This window comes from Phalangium opilio, unplaced genomic scaffold (assembly GCF_054372755.1).
Source record: "Phalangium opilio isolate 3A_F unplaced genomic scaffold, DU_Popi_V2 ptg000022l_1, whole genome shotgun sequence".
Lineage (NCBI taxonomy): Eukaryota > Metazoa > Arthropoda > Arachnida > Opiliones > Phalangiidae > Phalangium > Phalangium opilio.
In genome coordinates this window covers 4,717,254-4,735,534 of record NW_028324154.1, presented here as the reverse complement: position 1 = coordinate 4,735,534, position 18,281 = coordinate 4,717,254, and the positions used below count along the sequence as shown (strand labels likewise).

General features: G+C 45.7%; 42 non-coding genes across 42 annotated transcripts; all 42 read right to left on the bottom strand.

Moving 5' to 3' along the window:
• Positions 1 to 75: 75 nt before the first annotated feature.
• On the bottom strand, positions 76 to 147 carry TRNAP-AGG (transfer RNA proline (anticodon AGG)). The gene has a single exon. It is a non-coding gene; the product is annotated as a tRNA-Pro (tRNA).
• A 249-nt stretch (positions 148 to 396) lies between these two features.
• Positions 397 to 468, bottom strand: TRNAP-UGG (transfer RNA proline (anticodon UGG)). The gene has a single exon. It is a non-coding gene; the product is annotated as a tRNA-Pro (tRNA).
• A 248-nt stretch (positions 469 to 716) lies between these two features.
• On the bottom strand, positions 717 to 788 carry TRNAP-UGG (transfer RNA proline (anticodon UGG)). The gene has a single exon. It is a non-coding gene; the product is annotated as a tRNA-Pro (tRNA).
• Positions 789 to 1,343: 555 nt separating this feature from the next.
• On the bottom strand, positions 1,344 to 1,415 carry TRNAP-AGG (transfer RNA proline (anticodon AGG)). Its single transcript has one exon. It is a non-coding gene; the product is annotated as a tRNA-Pro (tRNA).
• Positions 1,416 to 1,502: 87 nt separating this feature from the next.
• TRNAP-UGG (transfer RNA proline (anticodon UGG)) lies at positions 1,503 to 1,574 on the bottom strand. Its single transcript has one exon. It is a non-coding gene; the product is annotated as a tRNA-Pro (tRNA).
• An 891-nt stretch (positions 1,575 to 2,465) lies between these two features.
• On the bottom strand, positions 2,466 to 2,537 carry TRNAP-UGG (transfer RNA proline (anticodon UGG)). The gene has a single exon. It is a non-coding gene; the product is annotated as a tRNA-Pro (tRNA).
• Positions 2,538 to 3,414: 877 nt separating this feature from the next.
• On the bottom strand, positions 3,415 to 3,486 carry TRNAP-UGG (transfer RNA proline (anticodon UGG)). The gene has a single exon. It is a non-coding gene; the product is annotated as a tRNA-Pro (tRNA).
• Positions 3,487 to 3,574: 88 nt separating this feature from the next.
• TRNAP-CGG (transfer RNA proline (anticodon CGG)) lies at positions 3,575 to 3,646 on the bottom strand. The gene has a single exon. It is a non-coding gene; the product is annotated as a tRNA-Pro (tRNA).
• A 410-nt stretch (positions 3,647 to 4,056) lies between these two features.
• On the bottom strand, positions 4,057 to 4,128 carry TRNAP-AGG (transfer RNA proline (anticodon AGG)). The gene has a single exon. It is a non-coding gene; the product is annotated as a tRNA-Pro (tRNA).
• A 249-nt stretch (positions 4,129 to 4,377) lies between these two features.
• Positions 4,378 to 4,449, bottom strand: TRNAP-AGG (transfer RNA proline (anticodon AGG)). The gene has a single exon. It is a non-coding gene; the product is annotated as a tRNA-Pro (tRNA).
• Positions 4,450 to 4,698: 249 nt separating this feature from the next.
• TRNAP-UGG (transfer RNA proline (anticodon UGG)) lies at positions 4,699 to 4,770 on the bottom strand. The gene has a single exon. It is a non-coding gene; the product is annotated as a tRNA-Pro (tRNA).
• A 570-nt stretch (positions 4,771 to 5,340) lies between these two features.
• On the bottom strand, positions 5,341 to 5,412 carry TRNAP-UGG (transfer RNA proline (anticodon UGG)). The gene has a single exon. It is a non-coding gene; the product is annotated as a tRNA-Pro (tRNA).
• Positions 5,413 to 5,499: 87 nt separating this feature from the next.
• TRNAP-UGG (transfer RNA proline (anticodon UGG)) lies at positions 5,500 to 5,571 on the bottom strand. Its single transcript has one exon. It is a non-coding gene; the product is annotated as a tRNA-Pro (tRNA).
• Positions 5,572 to 5,659: 88 nt separating this feature from the next.
• Positions 5,660 to 5,731, bottom strand: TRNAP-AGG (transfer RNA proline (anticodon AGG)). Its single transcript has one exon. It is a non-coding gene; the product is annotated as a tRNA-Pro (tRNA).
• Positions 5,732 to 5,980: 249 nt separating this feature from the next.
• On the bottom strand, positions 5,981 to 6,052 carry TRNAP-UGG (transfer RNA proline (anticodon UGG)). Its single transcript has one exon. It is a non-coding gene; the product is annotated as a tRNA-Pro (tRNA).
• A 248-nt stretch (positions 6,053 to 6,300) lies between these two features.
• TRNAP-UGG (transfer RNA proline (anticodon UGG)) lies at positions 6,301 to 6,372 on the bottom strand. The gene has a single exon. It is a non-coding gene; the product is annotated as a tRNA-Pro (tRNA).
• A 555-nt stretch (positions 6,373 to 6,927) lies between these two features.
• TRNAP-AGG (transfer RNA proline (anticodon AGG)) lies at positions 6,928 to 6,999 on the bottom strand. Its single transcript has one exon. It is a non-coding gene; the product is annotated as a tRNA-Pro (tRNA).
• Positions 7,000 to 7,086: 87 nt separating this feature from the next.
• TRNAP-UGG (transfer RNA proline (anticodon UGG)) lies at positions 7,087 to 7,158 on the bottom strand. Its single transcript has one exon. It is a non-coding gene; the product is annotated as a tRNA-Pro (tRNA).
• An 891-nt stretch (positions 7,159 to 8,049) lies between these two features.
• Positions 8,050 to 8,121, bottom strand: TRNAP-UGG (transfer RNA proline (anticodon UGG)). The gene has a single exon. It is a non-coding gene; the product is annotated as a tRNA-Pro (tRNA).
• A 556-nt stretch (positions 8,122 to 8,677) lies between these two features.
• Positions 8,678 to 8,749, bottom strand: TRNAP-AGG (transfer RNA proline (anticodon AGG)). Its single transcript has one exon. It is a non-coding gene; the product is annotated as a tRNA-Pro (tRNA).
• An 87-nt stretch (positions 8,750 to 8,836) lies between these two features.
• On the bottom strand, positions 8,837 to 8,908 carry TRNAP-UGG (transfer RNA proline (anticodon UGG)). The gene has a single exon. It is a non-coding gene; the product is annotated as a tRNA-Pro (tRNA).
• Positions 8,909 to 9,799: 891 nt separating this feature from the next.
• TRNAP-UGG (transfer RNA proline (anticodon UGG)) lies at positions 9,800 to 9,871 on the bottom strand. The gene has a single exon. It is a non-coding gene; the product is annotated as a tRNA-Pro (tRNA).
• Positions 9,872 to 10,119: 248 nt separating this feature from the next.
• Positions 10,120 to 10,191, bottom strand: TRNAP-UGG (transfer RNA proline (anticodon UGG)). Its single transcript has one exon. It is a non-coding gene; the product is annotated as a tRNA-Pro (tRNA).
• A 248-nt stretch (positions 10,192 to 10,439) lies between these two features.
• Positions 10,440 to 10,511, bottom strand: TRNAP-UGG (transfer RNA proline (anticodon UGG)). Its single transcript has one exon. It is a non-coding gene; the product is annotated as a tRNA-Pro (tRNA).
• Positions 10,512 to 11,081: 570 nt separating this feature from the next.
• On the bottom strand, positions 11,082 to 11,153 carry TRNAP-UGG (transfer RNA proline (anticodon UGG)). The gene has a single exon. It is a non-coding gene; the product is annotated as a tRNA-Pro (tRNA).
• A 569-nt stretch (positions 11,154 to 11,722) lies between these two features.
• TRNAP-UGG (transfer RNA proline (anticodon UGG)) lies at positions 11,723 to 11,794 on the bottom strand. The gene has a single exon. It is a non-coding gene; the product is annotated as a tRNA-Pro (tRNA).
• A 248-nt stretch (positions 11,795 to 12,042) lies between these two features.
• On the bottom strand, positions 12,043 to 12,114 carry TRNAP-UGG (transfer RNA proline (anticodon UGG)). Its single transcript has one exon. It is a non-coding gene; the product is annotated as a tRNA-Pro (tRNA).
• A 248-nt stretch (positions 12,115 to 12,362) lies between these two features.
• TRNAP-UGG (transfer RNA proline (anticodon UGG)) lies at positions 12,363 to 12,434 on the bottom strand. The gene has a single exon. It is a non-coding gene; the product is annotated as a tRNA-Pro (tRNA).
• A 570-nt stretch (positions 12,435 to 13,004) lies between these two features.
• Positions 13,005 to 13,076, bottom strand: TRNAP-UGG (transfer RNA proline (anticodon UGG)). Its single transcript has one exon. It is a non-coding gene; the product is annotated as a tRNA-Pro (tRNA).
• A 569-nt stretch (positions 13,077 to 13,645) lies between these two features.
• On the bottom strand, positions 13,646 to 13,717 carry TRNAP-UGG (transfer RNA proline (anticodon UGG)). Its single transcript has one exon. It is a non-coding gene; the product is annotated as a tRNA-Pro (tRNA).
• Positions 13,718 to 13,965: 248 nt separating this feature from the next.
• TRNAP-UGG (transfer RNA proline (anticodon UGG)) lies at positions 13,966 to 14,037 on the bottom strand. Its single transcript has one exon. It is a non-coding gene; the product is annotated as a tRNA-Pro (tRNA).
• Positions 14,038 to 14,285: 248 nt separating this feature from the next.
• On the bottom strand, positions 14,286 to 14,357 carry TRNAP-UGG (transfer RNA proline (anticodon UGG)). The gene has a single exon. It is a non-coding gene; the product is annotated as a tRNA-Pro (tRNA).
• A 570-nt stretch (positions 14,358 to 14,927) lies between these two features.
• On the bottom strand, positions 14,928 to 14,999 carry TRNAP-UGG (transfer RNA proline (anticodon UGG)). The gene has a single exon. It is a non-coding gene; the product is annotated as a tRNA-Pro (tRNA).
• A 569-nt stretch (positions 15,000 to 15,568) lies between these two features.
• Positions 15,569 to 15,640, bottom strand: TRNAP-UGG (transfer RNA proline (anticodon UGG)). Its single transcript has one exon. It is a non-coding gene; the product is annotated as a tRNA-Pro (tRNA).
• A 248-nt stretch (positions 15,641 to 15,888) lies between these two features.
• Positions 15,889 to 15,960, bottom strand: TRNAP-UGG (transfer RNA proline (anticodon UGG)). The gene has a single exon. It is a non-coding gene; the product is annotated as a tRNA-Pro (tRNA).
• Positions 15,961 to 16,530: 570 nt separating this feature from the next.
• Positions 16,531 to 16,602, bottom strand: TRNAS-UGA (transfer RNA serine (anticodon UGA)). The gene has a single exon. It is a non-coding gene; the product is annotated as a tRNA-Ser (tRNA).
• An 87-nt stretch (positions 16,603 to 16,689) lies between these two features.
• Positions 16,690 to 16,761, bottom strand: TRNAP-UGG (transfer RNA proline (anticodon UGG)). The gene has a single exon. It is a non-coding gene; the product is annotated as a tRNA-Pro (tRNA).
• An 88-nt stretch (positions 16,762 to 16,849) lies between these two features.
• TRNAP-AGG (transfer RNA proline (anticodon AGG)) lies at positions 16,850 to 16,921 on the bottom strand. Its single transcript has one exon. It is a non-coding gene; the product is annotated as a tRNA-Pro (tRNA).
• A 249-nt stretch (positions 16,922 to 17,170) lies between these two features.
• On the bottom strand, positions 17,171 to 17,242 carry TRNAP-AGG (transfer RNA proline (anticodon AGG)). The gene has a single exon. It is a non-coding gene; the product is annotated as a tRNA-Pro (tRNA).
• An 88-nt stretch (positions 17,243 to 17,330) lies between these two features.
• Positions 17,331 to 17,402, bottom strand: TRNAP-UGG (transfer RNA proline (anticodon UGG)). Its single transcript has one exon. It is a non-coding gene; the product is annotated as a tRNA-Pro (tRNA).
• Positions 17,403 to 17,650: 248 nt separating this feature from the next.
• On the bottom strand, positions 17,651 to 17,722 carry TRNAP-UGG (transfer RNA proline (anticodon UGG)). Its single transcript has one exon. It is a non-coding gene; the product is annotated as a tRNA-Pro (tRNA).
• A 248-nt stretch (positions 17,723 to 17,970) lies between these two features.
• TRNAP-UGG (transfer RNA proline (anticodon UGG)) lies at positions 17,971 to 18,042 on the bottom strand. The gene has a single exon. It is a non-coding gene; the product is annotated as a tRNA-Pro (tRNA).
• Between the last annotated feature and the right edge of the window lie 239 nt (positions 18,043 to 18,281).

The following is an 18,281-nucleotide window of genomic DNA, read 5'->3' as shown; positions in this document are numbered from 1 at the left end:
AACATGCTCAACTCATAGGCCTACCCCGTAGTTAGTTGCATTTAAATAGTCACTAAATTACCTCTGCAAAAACTCGGGTCCGTCCGGGATTTGAACCCGGGACCATTCGCACCCTAAGCGAGTATCATACCCCTAGACCAACGGACCATGTATGAAACTGAAACATGCTCTACTCATAGGCCTACCCTGTAGTTAGTTGCATTTAAATAGTCACTAAATTACTTCTGCAAAAACTCGGGTCCGTCCGGGATTTTAACCCGGGGCCACTCGCACCCTAAGCGAGTATCATACCCCTAGACCAACGGACGAAGTATGACACTGAAACATGCTCAACTCGTAGTCCTACAATTAAACTCGTTGCAATTAAATAGTCACCAAATTACTTCTGCAAAACTCGGGTCCGTCCGGGATTTGAACCCGGGACCACTCGCACCCAAAGCGAGTATCATACCCCTAGACCAACGGACCATGTATGTAATAAAACATGCTCAACTCATAGGCCTACCCTGTAGATAGTTGCATTTAAATAGTCACTAAATTACCTCTGCAAAAACTCGGGTCCGTCCTGGATTCGAACCCGGGACCACTCGCACCCTAAGCAAGTATCATACCCCTAGACCAAAGGACCATGTATGAAACTAAAACATACTCTACTCATAGGCCTACCCTGTAGTTAGTTGCATTTAAATAGTCACCAATTTACTTCTGCAAAACTCGGGTCCGTCCGGGATTTGAACCCGGGACCACTCGCACCCAAAGCGAGCATCATACCCCTTGACCAACGGACCATGTATGAAATAAAACACGCTCAACTCATAGGCCTACCCGGTAGTTAGTTGCATTTAAATAGTCACTAAATTCGGGTCCGTCCGGGATTTGAACTTGGGACCATTCGCACCCTAAGCGAGTATCATACCCCTAGACCAACGGACCATGTATGAAACTGAAACATGCTCTACTCATAGGCCTACCCTGTAGTTAGTTGCATTTAAATAGTCACTAAATTACTTCTGCAAAAACTCGGGTCCGTCCGGGATTTTAACCCGGGACCACTCGCACCCTAAGCGAGTATCATACCCCTAGACCAACGGACGAAGTATGACACTGAAACATGCTCAACTCGTAGTCCTACAATTAAACTCGTTGCAATTAAATAGTCACCAAATTACTTCTGCAAAACTCGGGTCCGTCCGGGATTTGAACCCAGGACCACTCGCACCCAAAGCGAGTCTCATACCCCTTGACTAACGGACCATGTATGAAACTAAAACATACTCTACTCATAGGCTTACCCTGTAGTTAGTTGCATTTAAATAGTCACTAAATTACCTCTGCAAAAACTCGGGTCCGTCCGGGATTTGAACCCGGGACCACTCGCACCCTAAGCGAGTATCATACCCCTAGACAAACGGACCGTGTATGTAATAAAACATGCTCAACTAATAGGCCTACCCTGTAGATAGTTGCATTTAAATAGTCACTAAATTACTTCTGCAAAACTCGGGTCCGTCCGGGATTTGAACCCGGGACCACTCGCACCCAAAGCGAGTATCATACCCCTAGACCAACGGACCATGTATGAAATAAAACATGCTCAACTCATAAGCCTACCCCGTAGTTAGTTGCATTTAAATAGTCACTAAATTACCTCTGCAAAAACTCGGGTCCGTCCGGGATTTGAACTTGGGACCATTCGCACCCTAAGCGAGTATCATACCCCTAGACCAACGGACCATGTATGAAACTGAAACATGCACTACTCATAGGCCTACCCTGTAGTTAGTTGCATTTAAATAGTCACTAAATTACCTCTGCAAAAACTCGGGTCCGACCGGGATTTGAACCCGGGACCACTCGCACCCAAAGCGAGTCTCATACCCCTTGACTAACGGACCATCTATGAAACTAAAACATGCTCTACTCATAGGCTTACCCTGTAGTTAGTTGCATTTAAATAGTCACTAAATTACCTCTGCAAAAACTCGCGTCCGTCCGGGATTTGAAAAAGGGACCACTCGCACCCTAAGCGAGTATCATACCCCTAAACCAACGGGCCATGTATGAAGCTAAAACATGCTCTACTCATAGTCCTACCCTGTAGTTAGTTGCATTTAAATAGTCACAAAATTACCTCTGCAAAAACTCGGGACCGTCCGGGATTTGAACCCGGGACCACTCGCACCCTAAGCAAGTATCATACCCCTAGACTAAAGGACCATGTATGTAATAAAACATGCTCAACTCTTAGGCCTACCCTGTAGATAGCTGCATTTAAATAGTCACTAAATTACCTCTGCAAAAACTCGGGTCCGTCCTGGATTCGAACCCGGGACCACTCGCACCCTAAGCAAGTATCATACCCCTAGACCAAAGGACCATGTATGAAACTAAAACATGCTCTACTCATAGGCCTACCCTGTAGTTAGTTGCATTTAAATAGTCACCAATTTACTTCTGCAAAACTCGGGTCCGTCCGGGATTTGAACCCGGGACCACTCGCACCCAAAGCGAGTATCATACCCCTAGACCAACGGACCATGTATGAAATAAAACATGCTCAACTCATAGGCCTACCCGGTAGTTAGTTGCATTTAAATAGTCACTAAAACTCGGGTCCGTCCGGGATTTGAACTTGGGACCATTCGCACCCTAAGCGAGTATCATACCCCTAGACCAACGGACCATGTATGAAACTGAAACATGCTCTACTCATAGGCCTACCCTGTAGTTAGTTGCATTTAAATAGTCACTAAATTACTTCTGCAAAAACTCGGGTCCGTCCGGGATTTTAACCCGGGACCACTCGCACCCTAAGCGAGTATCATACCCCTAGACCAACGGACGAAGTATGACACTGAAACATGCTCAACTCGTAGTCCTACAATTAAACCCGTTGCAATTAAATAGTCACCAAATTACTTCTGCAAAACTCGGGTCCGTCCGGGATTTGAACCCGGGACCACTCGCACCCAAAGCGAGTCTCATACCCCTTGACTAACGGACCATGTATGAAACTAAAACATGCTCAACTCATAGGCCTACCCTGTAGTTAGTTGCATTTAAATAGTCACTAAATTACTTCTGCAAAAACTCGGGTCCGTCTGGGATTTGAACCCGGGACCATTCGCACCCTAAGCGAGTATCATACCCCTAGACCAACGGACCATGTATGAAACTGAAACATGCTCTACTCATAGGCCTACCCTGTAGTTAGTTGCATTTAAATAGTCACTAAATTACTTCTGCAAAAACTCGGGTCCGTCCGGGATTTTAACCCGGGACCACTCGCACCCTAAGCAAGTATCATACCCCTAGACCAAAGGACCATGTATGAAACTAAAACATGCTCTACTCATAGGCCTACCCTGTAGTTAGTTGCATTTAAATAGTCACCAATTTACTTCTGCAAAACTCGGGTCCGTCCGGGATTTGAACCCGGGACCACTCGCACCCAAAGCGAGTATCATACCCCTAGACCAACGGACCGTGTATGAAATAAAACATGCTCAACTCATAGGCCTACCCCGTAGTTAGTTGCATTTAAATAGTCACTAAATTACCTCTGCAAAAACTCGGGTCCGTCCGGGATTTGAACCCGGGACCATTCGCACCCGAAGCGAGTATCATACCCCTAGACCAACGGACCATATATGAAACTGAAACATGCTCTACTCATAGGCCTACCCTGTAGTTAGTTGCATTTAAATAGTCACTAAATTACTTCTGCAAAAACTCGGGTCCGTCCGGGATTTTAACCCGGGACCACTCGCACCCTAAGCGAGTATCATACCCCTAGACCAACGGACGAAGTATGACACTGAAACATGCTCAACTCGTAGTCCTACAATTTAACTCGTTGAATTTAATTAGTCACCAAATTACTTCTGCAAAACTCGGGTCCGTCCGGGATTTGAACCCGGGACCACTCGCACCCAAAGCGAGTCTCATACCCCTTGACTAACGGACCATGTATGAAACTAAAACATGCTCTACTCATAGGCTTACCCTGTAGTTAGTTGCATTTAAATAGTCACTAAATTACCTCTGCAAAAACTCGGGTCCGTCCGGGATTTGAACCCGGGACCATTCGCACCCTAAGCGAGTATCATACCCCTAGACCAACGGACCATATATGAAACTGAAACATGCTCTACTCATAGGCCTACCCTGTAGTTAGTTGCATTTAAATAGTCACTAAATTACCTCTGCAAAAACTCGGGTCCGTCCGGGATTCGAACCCGGGACCACTCCCACCCTAAGCAATTATCATACCCCTAGACCAACGGACCACGTATGAAATAAAACATGCTCAACTTATAGGCCTACCCTGTAGTTAGTTGCATTTAAATAGTCACTAAATTACCTCTGCAAAAACTCGGGTCCGTCTGGGATTTGAACCCGGGACCACTCGCACCCTAAGCGAGTATCATACCTCTAGACCAACGGACCATGTATGAAACTGAAACATGCTCTACTCACAGGCCTACCCTGTAGTTAGTTGCATTTAAATAGTCACTAAATTACTTCTGCAAAAACTCGGGTCCGTCCGGGATTTTAACCCGGGACCACTCGCACCCTAAGCAAGTATCATACCCCTAGACCAAAGGACCATGTATGAAACTAAAACATGCTCTACTCATAGGCCTACCCTGTAGTTAGTTGCATTTAAATAGTCACCAATTTACTTCTGCAAAACTCGGGTCCGTCCGGGATTTGAACCCGGGACCACTCGCACCCAAAGCGAGTATCATACCCCTAGACCAACGGACCGTGTATGAAATAAAACATGCTCAACTCATAGGCCTACCCCGTAGTTAGTTGCATTTAAATAGTCACTAAATTACCTCTGCAAAAACTCGGGTCCGTCCGGGATTTGAACCCGGGACCATTCGCACCCTAAGCGAGTATCACACCCCTAGACCAACGGACCATATATGAATCTGAAACATGCTCTACTCATAGGCCTACCCTGTAGTTAGTTGCATTTAAATAGTCACTAAATTACTTCTGCAAAAACTCGGGTCCGTCCGGGATTTTAACCCGGGACCACTCGCACCCTAAGCGAGTATCATACTCCTAGACCAACGGACGAAGTATGACACTGAAACATGCTCAACTCGTAGTCCTACAATTTAACTCGTTGAATTTAAATAGTCACCAAATTACTTCTGCAAAACTCGGGTCCGTCCGGGATTTGAACCCGGGACCACTCGCACCCAAAGCGAGTCTCATACCCCTTGACTAACGGACCATGTATGAAACTAAAACATGCTCTACTCATAGGCTTACCCTGTAGTTAGTTGCATTTAAATAGTCACTAAATTACCTCTGCAAAAACTCGGGTCCGTCCGGGATTTGAACCCGGGACCACTCGCACCCAAAGCGAGTATCATACCCCTAGACCAACAGACCATGTATGTAATAAAACATGCTCAACTAATAGGCCTACCCTGTAGATAGTTGCATTTAAATAGTCACTAAATTACTTCTGCAAAACTCGGGTCCGTCCGGGATTTGAACCCGGGACCACTCGCACCCAAAGCGAGTATCATACCCCTAGACCAACGGACCGTGTATGAAATGAAACATGCTCAACTCATAGGCCTACCCCGTAGTTAGTTGCATTTAAATAGTCACTAAATTACCTCTGCAAAAACTCGGGTCCGTCCGGGATTTGAACCCGGGACCATTCGCACCCTAAGCGAGTATCATACCCCTAGACCAACGGACCATGTATGAAACTGAAACATGCTCTACTCATAGGCCTACCCTGTAGTTAGTTGCATTTAAATAGTCACTAAATTACTTCTGCAAAAACTCGGGTCCGTCCGGGATTTTAACCCGGGGCCACTCGCACCCTAAGCGAGTATCATACCCCTAGACCAACGGACGAAGTATGACACTGAAACATGCTCAACTCGTAGTCCTACAATTAAACTCGTTGCAATTAAATAGTCACCAAATTACTTCTGCAAAACTCGGGTCCGTCCGGGATTTGAACCCGGGACCACTCGCACCCAAAGCGAGTATCATACCCCTAGACCAACGGACCATGTATGTAATAAAACATGCTCAACTCATAGGCCTACCCTGTAGATAGTTGCATTTAAATAGTCACTAAATTACCTCTGCAAAAACTCGGGTCCGTCCTGGATTCGAACCCGGGACCACTCGCACCCTAAGCAAGTATCATACCCCTAGACCAAAGGACCATGTATGAAACTAAAACATACTCTACTCATAGGCCTACCCTGTAGTTAGTTGCATTTAAATAGTCACCAATTTACTTCTGCAAAACTCGGGTCCGTCCGGGATTTGAACCCGGGACCACTCGCACCCAAAGCGAGCATCATACCCCTTGACCAACGGACCATGTATGAAATAAAACACGCTCAACTCATAGGCCTACCCGGTAGTTAGTTGCATTTAAATAGTCACTAAATTCGGGTCCGTCCGGGATTTGAACTTGGGACCATTCGCACCCTAAGCGAGTATCATACCCCTAGACCAACGGACCATGTATGAAACTGAAACATGCTCTACTCATAGGCCTACCCTGTAGTTAGTTGCATTTAAATAGTCACTAAATTACTTCTGCAAAAACTCGGGTCCGTCCGGGATTTTAACCCGGGACCACTCGCACCCTAAGCGAGTATCATACCCCTAGACCAACGGACGAAGTATGACACTGAAACATGCTCAACTCGTAGTCCTACAATTAAACTCGTTGCAATTAAATAGTCACCAAATTACTTCTGCAAAACTCGGGTCCGTCCGGGATTTGAACCCGGGACCACTCGCACCCAAAGCGAGTCTCATACCCCTTGACTAACGGACCATGTATGAAACTAAAACATACTCTACTCATAGGCTTACCCTGTAGTTAGTTGCATTTAAATAGTCACTAAATTACCTCTGCAAAAACTCGGGTCCGTCCGGGATTTGAACCCGGGACCACTCGCACCCTAAGCGAGTATCATACCCCTAGACAAACGGACCGTGTATGTAATAAAACATGCTCAACTAATAGGCCTACCCTGTAGATAGTTGCATTTAAATAGTCACTAAATTACTTCTGCAAAACTCGGGTCCGTCCGGGATTTGAACCCGGGACCACTCGCACCCAAAGCGAGTATCATACCCCTAGACCAACGGACCATGTATGAAATAAAACATGCTCAACTCATAAGCCTACCCCGTAGTTAGTTGCATTTAAATAGTCACTAAATTACCTCTGCAAAAACTCGGGTCCGTCCGGGATTTGAACTTGGGACCATTCGCACCCTAAGCGAGTATCATACCCCTAGACCAACGGACCATGTATGAAACTGAAACATGCACTACTCATAGGCCTACCCTGTAGTTAGTTGCATTTAAATAGTCACTAAATTACCTCTGCAAAAACTCGGGTCCGACCGGGATTTGAACCCGGGACCACTCGCACCCAAAGCGAGTCTCATACCCCTTGACTAACGGACCATCTATGAAACTAAAACATGCTCTACTCATAGGCTTACCCTGTAGTTAGTTGCATTTAAATAGTCACTAAATTACCTCTGCAAAAACTCGCGTCCGTCCGGGATTTGAACCAGGGACCACTCGCACCCTAAGCGAGTATCATACCCCTAAACCAACGGGCCATGTATGAAGCTAAAACATGCTCTACTCATAGTCCTACCCTGTAGTTAGTTGCATTTAAATAGTCACAAAATTACCTCTGCAAAAACTCGGGACCGTCCGGGATTTGAACCCGGGACCACTCGCACCCTAAGCAAGTATCATACCCCTAGACTAAAGGACCATGTATGTAATAAAACATGCTCAACTCTTAGGCCTACCCTGTAGATAGCTGCATTTAAATAGTCACTAAATTACCTCTGCAAAAACTCGGGTCCGTCCTGGATTCGAACCCGGGACCACTCGCACCCTAAGCAAGTATCATACCCCTAGACCAAAGGACCATGTATGAAACTAAAACATGCTCTACTCATAGGCCTACCCTGTAGTTAGTTGCATTTAAATAGTCACCAATTTACTTCTGCAAAACTCGGGTCCGTCCGGGATTTGAACCCGGGACCACTCGCACCCAAAGCGAGTATCATACCCCTAGACCAACGGACCATGTATGAAATAAAACATGCTCAACTCATAGGCCTACCCGGTAGTTAGTTGCATTTAAATAGTCACTAAAACTCGGGTCCGTCCGGGATTTGAACTTGGGACCATTCGCACCCTAAGCGAGTATCATACCCCTAGACCAACGGACCATGTATGAAACTGAAACATGCTCTACTCATAGGCCTACCCTGTAGTTAGTTGCATTTAAATAGTCACTAAATTACTTCTGCAAAAACTCGGGTCCGTCCGGGATTTTAACCCGGGACCACTCGCACCCTAAGCGAGTATCATACCCCTAGACCAACGGACGAAGTATGACACTGAAACATGCTCAACTCGTAGTCCTACAATTAAACCCGTTGCAATTAAATAGTCACCAAATTACTTCTGCAAAACTCGGGTCCGTCCGGGATTTGAACCCGGGACCACTCGCACCCAAAGCGAGTCTCATACCCCTTGACTAACGGACCATGTATGAAACTAAAACATGCTCTACTCATAGGCTTACCCTGTAGTTAGTTGCATTTAAATAGTCACTAAATTACCTCTGCAAAAACTCGGGTCCGTCCGGGATTTGAACCCGGGACCACTCGCACCCTAAGCGAGTATCATACCCCTAGACCAACGGACCGTGTATGTAATAAAACATGCTCAACTAATAGGCCTACCCTGTAGATAGTTGCATTTAAATAGTCACTAAATTACTTCTGCAAAACTCGGGTCCGTCCGGGATTTGAACCCGGGACCACTCGCACCCAAAGCGAGTATCATACCCCTAGACCAACGGACCATGTATGAAATAAAACATGCTCAACTCATAAGCCTACCCCGTAGTTAGTTAAATTTAAATAGTCACTAAATTACCTCTGCAAAAACTCGGGTCCGTCCGGGATTTGAACTTGGGACCATTCGCACCCTAAGCGAGTATCATACCCCTAGACCAACGGACCATGTATGAAACTGAAACATGCACTACTCATAGGCCTACCCTGTAGTTAGTTGCATTTAAATAGTCACTAAATTACCTCTGCAAAAACTCGGGTCCGACCGGGATTTGAACCCGGGACCACTCGCACCCAAAGCGAGTCTCATACCCCTTGACTAACGGACCATCTATGAAACTAAAACATGCTCTACTCATAGGCTTACCCTGTAGTTAGTTGCATTTAAATAGTCACTAAATTACCTCTGCAAAAACTCGCGTCCGTCCGGGATTTGAACCAGGGACCACTCGCACCCTAAGCGAGTATCATACCCCTAAACCAACGGGCCATGTATGAAGCTAAAACATGCTCTACTCATAGTCCTACCCTGTAGTTAGTTGCATTTAAATAGTCACAAAATTACCTCTGCAAAAACTCGGGACCGTCCGGGATTTGAACCCGGGACCACTCGCACCCTAAGCAAGTATCATACCCCTAGACTAAAGGACCATGTATGTAATAAAACATGCTCAACTCTTAGGCCTACCCTGTAGATAGCTGCATTTAAATAGTCACTAAATTACCTCTGCAAAAACTCGGGTCCGTCCTGGATTCGAACCCGGGACCACTCGCACCCTAAGCAAGTATCATACCCCTAGACCAAAGGACCATGTATGAAACTAAAACATGCTCTACTCATAGGCCTACCCTGTAGTTAGTTGCATTTAAATAGTCACCAATTTACTTCTGCAAAACTCGGGTCCGTCCGGGATTTGAACCCGGGACCACTCGCACCCAAAGCGAGTATCATACCCCTAGACCAACGGACCATGTATGAAATAAAACATGCTCAACTCATAAGCCTAACCCGTAGTTAGTTGCATTTAAATAGTCACTAAATTACCTCTGCAAAAACTCGGGTCCGTCCGGGATTTGAACTTGGGACCATTCGCATCCTAAGCGAGTATCATACCCCTAGACCAACTGACCATGTATGAAACTAAAACATGCTCTACTCATAGGCCTACCCTGTAGTTAGTTGCATTTAAATAGTCACCAATTTACTTCTGCAAAACTCGGGTCCGTCCGGGATTTGAACCCGGGACCACTCGCACCCAAAGCGAGTATCATACCCCTAGACCAACGGACCATGTATGTAATAAAACATGCTCAACTCTTAGGCCTACCCTGTAGATAGCTGCATTTAAATAGTCACTAAATTACCTCTGCAAAAACTCGGGTCCGTCCTGGATTCGAACCCGGGACCACTCGCACCCTAAGCAAGTATCATACCCCTAGACCAAAGGACCATGTATGAAACTAAAACATGCTCTACTCATAGGCCTACCCTGTAGTTAGTTGCATTTAAATAGTCACCAATTTACTTCTGCAAAACTCGGGTCCGTCCGGGATTTGAACCCGGGACCACTCGCACCCAAAGCGAGTATCATACCCCTAGACCAACGGACCATGTATGAAATAAAACATGCTCAACTCATAAGCCTAACCCGTAGTTAGTTGCATTTAAATAGTCACTAAATTACCTCTGCAAAAACTCGGGTCCGTCCAGGATTTGAACTTGGGACCATTCGCACCCTAAGCGAGTATCATACCCCTAGACCAACGGACCATATATGAATCTGAAACATGCTCTACTCATAGGCCTACCCTGTAGTTAGTTGCATTTAAATAGTCACTAAATTACTTCTGCAAAAACTCGGGTCCGTCCGGGATTTTAACCCGGGACCACTCGCACCCTAAGCGAGTATCATACCCCTAGACCAACGGACGAAGTATGACACTGAAACATGCTCAACTCGTAGTCCTACAATTTAACTCGTTGAATTTAAATAGTCACCAAATTACTTCTGCAAAACTCGGGTCCGTCCGGGATTTGAACCCGGGACCACTCGCACCCAAAGCGAGTCTCATACCCCTTGACTAACGGACCATGTATGAAACTAAAACATGCTCTACTCATAGGCTTACCCTGTAGTTAGTTGCATTTAAATAGTCACTAAATTACCTCTGCAAAAACTCGGGTCCGTCCGGGATTTGAACCCGGGACCACTCGCACCCAAAGCGAGTATCATACCCCTAGACCAACGGACCGTGTATGAAATGAAACATGCTCAACTCATAGGCCTACCCCGTAGTTAGTTGCATTTAAATAGTCACTAAATTACCTCTGCAAAAACTCGGGTCCGTCCGGGATTTGAACCCGGGACCACTCGCACCCTAAGCAAGTATCATACCCCTAGACTAAAGGACCATGTATGTAATAAAACATGCTCAACTCTTAGGCCTACCCTGTAGATAGCTGCATTTAAATAGTCACTAAATTACCTCTGCAAAAACTCGGGTCCGTCCTGGATTCGAACCCGGGACCACTCGCACCCTAAGCAAGTATCATACCCCTAGACCAAAGGACCATGTATGAAACTAAAACATGCTCTACTCATAGGCCTACCCTGTAGTTAGTTGCATTTAAATAGTCACTAAATTACCTCTGCAAAAACTCGGGTCCGTCCGGGATTTGAACTTGGGACCATTCGCACCCTAAGCGAGTATCATACCCCTAGACCAACTGACCATGTATGAAACTAAAACATGCTCTACTCATAGGCCTACCCTGTAGTTAGTTGCATTTAAATAGTCACCAATTTACTTCTGCAAAACTCGGGTCCGTCCGGGATTTGAACCCGGGACCACTCGCACCCAAAGCGAGTATCATACCCCTAGACCAACGGACCATGTATGTAATAAAACATGCTCAACTCTTAGGCCTACCCTGTAGATAGCTGCATTTAAATAGTCACTAAATTACCTCTGCAAAAACTCGGGTCCGTCCTGGATTCGAACCCGGGACCACTCGCACCCTAAGCAAGTATCATACCCCTAGACCAAAGGACCATGTATGAAACTAAAACATGCTCTACTCATAGGCCTACCCTGTAGTTAGTTGCATTTAAATAGTCACCAATTTACTTCTGCAAAACTCGGGTCCGTCCGGGATTTGAACCCGGGACCACTCGCACCCAAAGCGAGTATCATACCCCTAGACCAACGGACCATGTATGAAATAAAACATGCTCAACTCATAAGCCTAACCCGTAGTTAGTTGCATTTAAATAGTCACTAAATTACCTCTGCAAAAACTCGGGTCCGTCCGGGATTTGAACTTGGGACCATTCGCATCCTAAGCGAGTATCATACCCCTAGACCAACTGACCATGTATGAAACTAAAACATGCTCTACTCATAGGCCTACCCTGTAGTTAGTTGCATTTAAATAGTCACCAATTTACTTCTGCAAAACTCGGGTCCGTCCGGGATTTGAACCCGGGACCACTCGCACCCAAAGCGAGTATCATACCCCTAGACCAACGGACCATGTATGAAATAAAACATGCTCAACTCATAAGCCTAACCCGTAGTTAGTTGCATTTAAATAGTCACTAAATTACCTCTGCAAAAACTCGGGTCCGTCCGGGATTTGAACTTGGGACCATTCGCACCCTAAGCGAGTATCATACCCCTAGACCAACGGACCATATATGAATCTGAAACATGCTCTACTCATAGGCCTACCCTGTAGTTAGTTGCATTTAAATAGTCACTAAATTACTTCTGCAAAAACTCGGGTCCGTCCGGGATTTTAACCCGGGACCACTCGCACCCTAAGCGAGTATCATACCCCTAGACCAACGGACGAAGTATGACACTGAAACATGCTCAACTCGTAGTCCTACAATTTAACTCGTTGAATTTAAATAGTCACCAAATTACTTCTGCAAAACTCGGGTCCGTCCGGGATTTGAACCCGGGACCACTCGCACCCAAAGCGAGTCTCATACCCCTTGACTAACGGACCATGTATGAAACTAAAACATGCTCTACTCATAGGCTTACCCTGTAGTTAGTTGCATTTAAATAGTCACTAAATTACCTCTGCAAAAACTCGGGTCCGTCCGGGATTTGAACCCGGGACCACTCGCACCCAAAGCGAGTATCATACCCCTAGACCAACGGACCGTGTATGAAATGAAACATGCTCAACTCATAGGCCTACCCCGTAGTTAGTTGCATTTAAATAGTCACTAAATTACCTCTGCAAAAACTCGGGTCCGTCCGGGATTTGAACCCGGGACCACTCGCACCCTAAGCAAGTATCATACCCCTAGACTAAAGGACCATGTATGTAATAAAACATGCTCAACTCTTAGGCCTACCCTGTAGATAGCTGCATTTAAATAGTCACTAAATTACCTCTGCAAAAACTCGGGTCCGTCCTGGATTCGAACCCGGGACCACTCGCACCCTAAGCAAGTATCATACCCCTAGACCAAAGGACCATGTATGAAACTAAAACATGCTCTACTCATAGGCCTACCCTGTAGTTAGTTGCATTTAAATAGTCACTAAATTACCTCTGCAAAAACTCGGGTCCGTCCGGGATTTGAACTTGGGACCATTCGCACCCTAAGCGAGTATCATACCCCTAGACCAACTGACCATGTATGAAACTAAAACATGCTCTACTCATAGGCCTACCCTGTAGTTAGTTGCATTTAAATAGTCACCAATTTACTTCTGCAAAACTCGGGTCCGTCCGGGATTTGAACCCGGGACCACTCGCACCCAAAGCGAGTATCATACCCCTAGACCAACGGACCATGTATGTAATAAAACATGCTCAACTCTTAGGCCTACCCTGTAGATAGCTGCATTTAAATAGTCACTAAATTACCTCTGCAAAAACTCGGGTCCGTCCTGGATTCGAACCCGGGACCACTCGCACCCTAAGCAAGTATCATACCCCTAGACCAAAGGACCATGTATGAAACTAAAACATGCTCTACTCATAGGCCTACCCTGTAGTTAGTTGCATTTAAATAGTCACCAATTTACTTCTGCAAAACTCGGGTCCGTCCGGGATTTGAACCCGGGACCACTCGCACCCAAAGCGAGTATCATACCCCTAGACCAACGGACCATGTATGAAATAAAACATGCTCAACTCATAAGCCTAACCCGTAGTTAGTTGCATTTAAATAGTCACTAAATTACCTCTGCAAAAACTCGGGTCCGTCCGGGATTTGAACTTGGGACCATTCGCATCCTAAGCGAGTATCATACCCCTAGACCAACTGACCATGTATGAAACTAAAACATGCTCTACTCATAGGCCTACCCTGTAGTTAGTTGCATTTAAATAGTCACCAATTTACTTCTGCAAAACTCGGGTCCGTCCGGGATTTGAACCCGGGACCACTCGCACCCAAAGCGAGTATCATACCCCTAGACCAACGGACCATGTATGAAATAAAACATGCTCAACTCATAAGCCTAACCCGTAGTTAGTTGCATTTAAATAGTCACTAAATTACCTCTGCAAAAACTCGGGTCCGTCCGGGATTTGAACTTGGGACCATTCGCACCCTAAGCGAGTATCATACCCCTAGACCAACGGACCATATATGAATCTGAAACATGCTCTACTCATAGGCCTACCCTGTAGTTAGTTGCATTTAAATAGTCACTAAATTACTTCTGCAAAAACTCGGGTCCGTCCGGGATTTTAACCCGGGACCACTCGCACCCTAAGCGAGTATCATACCCCTAGACCAACGGACGAAGTATGACACTGAAACATGCTCAACTCGTAGTCCTACAATTTAACTCGTTGAATTTAAATAGTCACCAAATTACTTCTGCAAAACTCGGGTCCGTCCGGGATTTGAACCCGGGACCACTCGCACCCAAAGCGAGTCTCATACCCCTTGACTAACGGACCATGTATGAAACTAAAACATGCTCTACTCATAGGCTTACCCTGTAGTTAGTTGCATTTAAATAGTCACTAAATTACCTCTGCAAAAACTCGGGTCCGTCCGGGATTTGAACCCGGGACCACTCGCACCCAAAGCGAGTATCATACCCCTAGACCAACGGACCGTGTATGAAATGAAACATGCTCAACTCATAGGCCTACCCCGTAGTTAGTTGCACTTAAATAGTCACTAAATTACCTCTGCAAAAACTCGGGTCCGTCCGGGATTTGAACCCGGGACCACTCGCACCCTAAGCAAGTATCATACCCCTAGACTAAAGGACCATGTATGTAATAAAACATGCTCAACTCTTAGGCCTACCCTGTAGATAGCTGCATTTAAATAGTCACTAAATTACCTCTGCAAAAACTCGGGTCCGTCCTGGATTCGAACCCGGGACCACTCGCACCCTAAGCAAGTATCATACCCCTAGACCAAAGGACCATGTATGAAACTAAAACATGCTCTACTCATAGGCCTACCCTGTAGTTAGTTGCATTTAAATAGTCACTAAATTACCTCTGCAAAAACTCGGGTCCGTCCGGGATTTGAACTTGGGACCATTCGCACCCTAAGCGAGTATCATACCCCTAGACCAACTGACCATGTATGAAACTAAAACATGCTCTACTCATAGGCCTACCCTGTAGTTAGTTGCATTTAAATAGTCACCAATTTACTTCTGCAAAACTCGGGTCCGTCCGGGATTTGAACCCGGGACCACTCGCACCCAAAGCGAGTATCATACCCCTAGACCAACGGACCATGTATGTAATAAAACATGCTCAACTCTTAGGCCTACCCTGTAGATAGCTGCATTTAAATAGTCACTAAATTACCTCTGCAAAAACTCGGGTCCGTCCTGGATTCGAACCCGGGACCACTCGCACCCTAAGCAAGTATCATACCCCTAGACCAAAGGACCATGTATGAAACTAAAACATGCTCTACTCATAGGCCTACCCTGTAGTTAGTTGCATTTAAATAGTCACCAATTTACTTCTGCAAAACTCGGGTCCGTCCGGGATTTGAACCCGGGACCACTCGCACCCAAAGCGAGTATCATACCCCTAGACCAACGGACCATGTATGAAATAAAACATGCTCAACTCATAAGCCTAACCCGTAGTTAGTTGCATTTAAATAGTCACTAAATTACCTCTGCAAAAACTCGGGTCCGTCCGGGATTTGAACTTGGGACCATTCGCACCCTAAGCGAGTATCATACCCCTAGACCAACGGACCATATATGAATCTGAAACATGCTCTACTCATAGGCCTACCCTGTAGTTAGTTGCATTTAAATAGTCACTAAATTACTTCTGCAAAAACTCGGGTCCGTCCGGGATTTTAACCCGGGACCACTCGCACCCTAAACGAGTATCATACCCCTAGACCAACGGACGAAGTATGACACTGAAACATGCTCAACTCGTAGTCCTACAATTTAACTCGTTGAATTTAAATAGTCACCAAATTACTTCTGCAAAACTCGGGTCCGTCCGGGATTTGAACCCGGGACCACTCGCACCCAAAGCGAGTCTCATACCCCTTGACTAACGGACCATGTATGAAACTAAAACATGCTCTACTCATAGGCTTACCCTGTAGTTAGTTGCATTTAAATAGTCACTAAATTACCTCTGCAAAAACTCGGGTCCGTCCGGGATTTGAACCCGGGACCACTCGCACTCAAAGCGAGTATCATACCCCTAGACCAACAGACCATGTATGTAATAAAACATGCTCAACTAATAGGCCTACCCTGTAGATAGTTGCATTTAAATAGTCACTAAATTACTTCTGCAAAACTCGGGTCCGTCCGGGATTTGAACCCGGGACCACTCGCACCCAAAGCGAGTATCATACCCCTAGACCAACGGACCGTGTATGAAATGAAACATGCTCAACTCATAGGCCTACCCCGTAGTTAGTTGCATTTAAATAGTCACTAAATTACCTCTGCAAAAACTCGGGTCCGTCCGGGATTTGAACCCGGGACCATTCGCACCCTAAGCGAGTATCATACCCCTAGACCAACGGACCATGTATGAAACTGAAACATGCTCTACTCATAGGCCTACCCTGTAGTTAGTTGCATTTAAATAGTCACTAAATTACTTCTGCAAAAACTCGGGTCCGTCCGGGATTTTAACCCGGGGCCACTCGCACCCTAAGCGAGTATCATACCCCTAGAACAACGGACGAAGTATGACACTGAAACATGCTCAACTCGTAGTCCTACAATTTAACTCGTTGCATTTAAATAGTCACCAAATTACTTCTGCAAAACTCGCGTCCGTCCGGGATTTGAACCCGGGACCACTCGCATCCTAAGCGAGTATCATACCCCTAGACCAACGGACGAAGTATGACTCTGAAACATGCTCAACTCGTAGTCCTACAATTCAACTCGTTGCATTTAAATAGTCACAAAATTACTTCTGCAAAACTCGGGTCCGTCCGGGATTTGAACCCGGGACCACTCGCACCCAAAGCGAGTATCATACCCCTAGACCAACGGACCATGTATGTAATAAAACATGCTCAACTCATAGGCCTACCCTGTAGATAGTTGCATTTAAATAGTCACTAAATTACCTCTGCAAAAACTCGGGTCCGTCCCGGATTCGAACCCGGGACCACTCGCACCCTAAGCAAGTATCATACCCCTAGACCAAAGGACCATGTATGAAACTAAAACATACTCTACTCATAGGCCTACCCTGTAGTTAGTTGCATTTAAATAGTCACCAATTTACTTCTGCAAAACTCGGGTCCGTCCGGGATTTGAACCCGGGACCACTCGCACCCAAAGCGAGTATCATACCCCTAGACCAACGGACCATGTATGAAATAAAACATGCTCAACTCATAAGCCTAACCCGTAGTTAGTTGCATTTAAATAGTCACTAAATTACCTCTGCAAAAACTCGGGTCCGTCCGGGATTTGAACTTGGGACCATTCGCACCCTAAGCGAGTATCATACCCCTAGACCAACTGACCATGTATGAAACTAAAACATGCTCTACTCATAGGCCTACCCTGTAGTTAGTTGCATTTAAATAGTCACCAATTTACTTCTGCAAAACTCGGGTCCGTCCGGGATTTGAACCCGGGACCACTCGCACCCAAAGCGAGTATCATACCCCTAGACCAACGGACCATGTTTGAAATAAAACATGCTCAACTCATAAGCCTAACCCGTAGTTAGTTGCATTTAAATAGTCACTAAATTACCTCTGCAAAAACTCGGGTCCGTCCGGGATTTGAACTTGGGACCATTCGCACCCTAAGCAAGTATCATACCCCTAGACCAACGGACCATATATGAATCTGAAACATGCTCTACTCATAGGCCTACCCTGTAGTTAGTTGCATTTAAATAGTCACTAAATTACTTCT